Genomic DNA, 6,008 nt, shown 5'->3' on the forward strand with positions numbered 1-6,008 from the left:
TGACCAAATACTTATTTTCCACCCTGATTTACGAATAAATTCTTTACAAATCCTACCATGTGAATTCATGGATTTTTTTTTCACATTCTGTCTCTCACAGTTGAAGTGTACCTCTGGTGCAAATTACTGACCTCTGTCATCATTTTAAGTGGGGGAACTTGCACAATCGGTGGCTGACTAAATATTTTTTTGCCCCACTGTATATAAGGGAATGCTGCTCTTATGCACACAGAAGTACCAGTAGCAATAGGCTGCAGGATCTATAGTGCCATGGTCAACCAAAAACCAATACCACCATCTGAAGTATGGCCAAACAAAGCCATGTTAACCATCAAGTACCATCTGATTGGAATCGGGGAATGATTAATGAATAGCCATTCAGGAGTAATAGATAAGATACACCTTCACAGGTGATGAAGGACAGGGCCTGTGGCCATGAGGGAGGATCTGGGTGATTCTTGGGACGAAACAGTGCCTTCAGATGACTTGGCATACTGTAATTAAAGTTAATGAGAGTCACTTTTGCATACATCATGCCATTATGATTTATCAGGATGATATATATGTAATAAAAAACAATGGAAGGTCAAAGGAACCCAATTATTTTTCTAGGTCAAAGAGACGATAACTATATGGCCTTGATCAAGTAAAGATACCCAATAAATTCTAGAGTTTGTACTAGACTATGGGTAGGAAACACTATATTAATGTGCACCCTAGAAACAAAGTTGACAGGAAATCAAATTACTTTTTGCCACTATCACTCTTAATTTTCGGTGGCAAATTGTCCTTTTATCATCTGCGATATGGAAAAAAAAAAAAAGTAAAATTACTTGTCTAATGCAACAGTTGTTTTTACAGGATGGAGTTACAACATTGAGTCAGTTAACTGAGGTTTGTGGGCATTTGTTTACAGTATGTACCAGTCCCTTTAGATCCCACCACGGCATTTCAATTTGGTTGAGGTCTGGACTTTTAATGGGCCACTGCAACACCTTGATTCTCTTATTTTTTTTAACCATTCTGTTGTAGATTTTGTGCTGTGATCATCTTCCTGTTGCACGATCCAATTTGACTAAGTTGTAGTTGTGGGACAGATGGCCTCATGTTTCATTCTAGAATACTTTGCTATACAGAGGAGTTCATGGTCAACCCACTGATTGCAAGGCGCCCAAGGCCCTGTGGCTGAAAAACAAGCCCAAAAGATCATCTCCCCTCCACCTACTGACAGTTGAAATGAGGTATGTTTGCCAATCTGTTGTGGTTTGGTTTTTGAAAGAGAGGTGCAGCCAAACATCTCTTGCACGTCCACAGGACATTGAGGACATTTTGTTCTCACCACCATGGGTATGTTAGCAAATCTGAATTGTTGGAACCAATAGCCTGTGGAATTTCCATACAATTTGCTAACTATCCGCATGCTGGCCTTACCCAATTTCTCTATATAAGGAAATGCATACATGCATACCTCCTGGTAAAGCTGAGAAACTGGTGATGATGTTGTAAGAAAGAAGACTGCACATCTAAGGCAAGTAATAAGGAGACAGTCTGACGGTAGAAAATTCAATAATATTGTCTGAGGTCCAAGGAGGAAGTCAGAAGAGGCACAAGTTTCCAAAGTATCTCCACAAGAATGGAAACAAAATAAAATTAATAAATAGAAACTTTCAGGCTAAAATAACAGGAGTTCTGAATATCATTTCCCGTTAGACCCTCAATCTCAAGTTTTAAAAAATTGAATCAAAGATGATATGAAAAACACTAACAGACTAAAAGAAAAAGAAGAATATAGATAAAGGACAAGGGTCATGTAGTCTGTTATCTCTGTTAGCTCCACATGAGAAACTACATGCAATAAAAAAAGAAAAGAAAAACGAAAAAAAAAAATCCAGATTCTCAAGCACCCATGGGATGAAGCCAAAAAATTATACCATAGATAACAACATCTAGCAATGACAGTCATTTTTACATGTAAGATACAATGATATGAGATATGGAATAACAGAATATGTTTAAACTGACTGGGGCTGCAATGCAAACGCTGCACACTAGTCAAGCAAGATAAAGAGATGGTAAAGAGAGAGCTTATCGTTAAAGAGAAGTGTTTGATGTTCCACCAGATAAGCTTCAGGAAGTTGCTGGGGAGAGGGTCATTTGGGCTTCTGCTGCTGCCCTCACAACCTGGTCCCGGATAAGTGGATAAAAATGGACAGAGGGAGGTTAAAGCCTACACCTTTCCGTTTATTATTTTGTTTTCCCTACGTGCATTTTTTATTGTAATTCTGAGCATTTCGTGTGTTATGATGCCTTGCAAAACTGTAAATGATGACCAAACAGCAAAATTAAGCATAATTATGCAAAAATATTTAAAAACACATTTTTCTGTGAAACACTCGTGCGGACAAGAGTTGTGCATACACAGAGTTGTGCATACCCACCCGTTAGTAATTCCTAAAGATTTGTGGTTGTTCAAATGCAACTTTGAAAACTGAAGTTATCGTTCAGTTTTCCATAGAAAAGGTTTTTTTCCCACCTGAATATTCCAGACAATTTAACTGCTTTTATAATACCAGTTATTAAAGACTAAATCAAGTGCATTTAATTAACAGTATCTGGCAGCTACTTAACCTCCTAATTCCTATAGAAGATTAAAGGGTGTATTTAGTTTTCATGTTACTGCACAGAGTCAAAAGCTAACGAAAAATGATCATTCCTACAACTGCTCCATCTGGGGAAAGAGAAATACCAAACAGATGGATATAATTTCATTATGTAATGCACTTGACACTAATTGATCAGCACACCCAGGCTAAAGACAGAAAGTTACCATTTTCATCACATTACCTGACTGATAATTGGAATATCTTCCAATGTGAATTTAAAATGTGGCATGACCGAGCAAGGCAGAGGAGTGCAGAATCATTGCGGAGGCAATTTTTGAAAGCCAGTTGAAAGAAAAAAAAAGACAGAGAGAAATGATTGTGACTGAAAAACTAGGAGTCCTCAAATTGAACCACCATAGAAATATAACCTTGTTGCATACTGCATTAAATTGCACACAAATGATGTGTGTAATGACATGCTCAGCTGAGCGAGGAATACATCAAGAGACAATTGAATTGGTCCAGAAAAATACATAATTACAGGAAACATTACTGACACACTGCGGGAATTGGAGATGCATGTTGCAGGGAACCCCATGAACACAAAACAGATATTACCAAGTTCTTACTAAACTACGGGAAGGAAAGAATAATTTAGAGAAATCCATTGTTAATTGAGTGTCAGTCTGAAATACTACCTAAGTGCAGGTCTGTGCATATAGATCTAATTCTGACAGCGCATGGAAGTCAAGTAAAAGCAGCAGCAGCCTTTTCTAGACAGCTCTGGTTTGGCAGTCTGTCAGCATTTCCATGAGATCTTACAGTTAAAGGCCAAGAAGGCAGGGAATTGCTGACAGTTTAGCACTGCAAGACCAACAAATAAGAGTTAAATGATGATAAGACAGGTGCAATGTATACGGCAAGTCCCCAAGTGCCCCTTATTTCACCTTACAAAGGGCTTTCCCAGTCTCTCATATTTAGTACTTTCTCCACAGTCCACACCCTATACTCTCTCTCCTTCTCTCTCACACTAACACACGCAATTACGTCCCTCTGTTCATTCTCTCTGCTATCCTCCGCTCCTCTGGCTGTAATGAGCTCTCCACTCTAGCCCAGGAGGCTCTAACTGAGGTCTTCATCAAAAACGCAGGTATTTTAAAGGTGGCAAGGACAGGTAAGAGTCATTCTTTTGCAGTTCCACTGTGGAGCAGAAGGGAGGGGGAGAAAGCTACAGTTCAGCTGTGCTACAAGACCATGTACCATAGACTGATTCCTGCATTCTGTTTGCAAAAATGAGAGTGGACCTTGGAAAAAGGCTCTGATTGCAATAATTACAACTGTACTTAATGAGAAGAATCTTTTAGCATTTTAACAGCTTCCCCTTTACTCAAACTATAAAGTGGGTCACCAGACGGAGAGAAGTGTCTGCATGTTGTGTTAAGCTGCTGTGCATTTCCAATACATTATAGCAGTGATCACTCTGAAATGACTGCAATTAGTCAAATGTCAGGCTTGGTTTGTCACTGAGCCACCATGAGTGCACAAAGTAGCTCAGAGGTATGTCAAAAGATTAATAGCTGAGGGATTTTATTAAATAAGGTGCTAGAAGGAAACTGAAGGAATAAACAAAATTAATTACAACTTCAGTGCTTTCCTGTAAGTTTAGTCCATAATTAAGCACACAGATTTTTTTTTTTTATTATTAGGCTTAGCCAATTATTTTGTTGGCCTGCCATACTTTACAGTCATAACTCATTAAAGCTCATTACTACTCTTATAATACCATGCAATTATTGTTATATTTACTGGACAAAAAAAACTAGTTACTGTTAGATTACAAAGGTGAATAAAACACACAAAACAGTAAAAATGTTTTTACCAACGTTTCTTGAGCTGTAAAATTGGATGGGTCTTAGTATTCATCGGGCTACTTCTATCAGCAAGTCACATCATCAGATTGCTGATTTAGCCAGTCCTAATGTTTTTGCTATAGCTCTGATAAGTTTCATTTTAATTTTAGACCAGTGATAACCACTTGCAATCATCTTGATAATTTTGTTGTCTTGACTAGATTTCGAGAAGGATTTTTCTTGACCAAGGACAGAATTCTGCAATCCATTTTAGCTGTCTCCTGTGCTCTTTCAGGTATTGTTAATAAGCTGATGAGTGCATTCCCTCTCTTAACTGATTTAGCCAATCCTAATGTTTTTGTTATAGCTCTGATAGGTTTCATTTTAATTTTAGACCAATGACAACCACTTGCGATCACTTGCATTAGCATCTTTTTTGGATGTCATATTCAGAATTCCAGTCAACAGCTACCATGTGCAAGTTCAAAACTCTGAATTATAATAGAATATGATTCACCTGGCCATAAAATTACTTGTCAGTCAAATGTCCTATTATTTTTGAGCCTTGTGAAATGGCTCTAATTCCAAAGCAGTTAATGCAAATCTTTAGTTAAGATGCTGCTGAATTATAGAGCAAAGTCTGCATTTCAATCAAACCTGATTGTATGATTGCTAATGTACAGAGTCAAAATCAATACAAAAATTAATTATGTTGAAAATACATCTGGCCCTAATTATAGATACTAATTTGAAATTATTAAATAATTTAAATTTTATACATTTAAAAGAAATGTTAAATAAATAAAGCAGAATAAGTGATGTAGCGCAACTGGTGATCTGCCAAGCTGCATTATAAACAAAGATCTAATGCTTTTCTATTAAAATTGATCCTAAGGAAGCAATAGGCTTGTAATGCAACTTGGATAAAAAGCAATCAGTCGGAAGTTTGAAGTTATGGCATCTTGGCCTTGTCCAGCTGGCCAATCAATGTTCTCTTTCGCTTGTGTCCTCAGTGCATCACCATGGACTATAAAGCCTAGAAGGCCAGCTGTAAAATAGCTGTGTGGGCCCTTAGCTGGCCTGGTGTTTGGCAATCTGGCAAGAGTTTCTGGCATCCTTGCAGTCAAACCGGGACATTAAGAGCATGTAAAATGTAAATCTTGCAGCTGACAGACTTATCTCTGCTGTCTCCAGACTGAATTTACCACCTTGCACAGAGCTATAAAAAGCTAGCTGTATCAACATCTTATTCCCAAGGGAAATGTACAAATTATGAATACCTTTTTGCATACTCGAGTAGTGAGTGCTCTGTAAGTTTGAGCACTATCTATATTTTTCCATACATTCATATCTAAATGACATTTCACCAAAAATAAATAAATAAATAAGAGTAAAGAGAAAAAGTAAAAGCTAAGATACTGATTGGTTTTATGCACTGCTCAGCTGATATTAGTTCAAGTATGTTCACTCATTGCTATAGATGAACAAGGTAAAGCCTTATTTGATGATCCCTTGGCTAGTATAGCCTAATTTGTGTTCAAGCTTCATCCAAGGT

The sequence above is a fragment of the Neolamprologus multifasciatus genome, chromosome 1 (assembly GCF_963576455.1).
Source record: "Neolamprologus multifasciatus chromosome 1, fNeoMul1.2, whole genome shotgun sequence".
Classification (NCBI taxonomy): Eukaryota; Metazoa; Chordata; class Actinopteri; order Cichliformes; family Cichlidae; genus Neolamprologus; species Neolamprologus multifasciatus.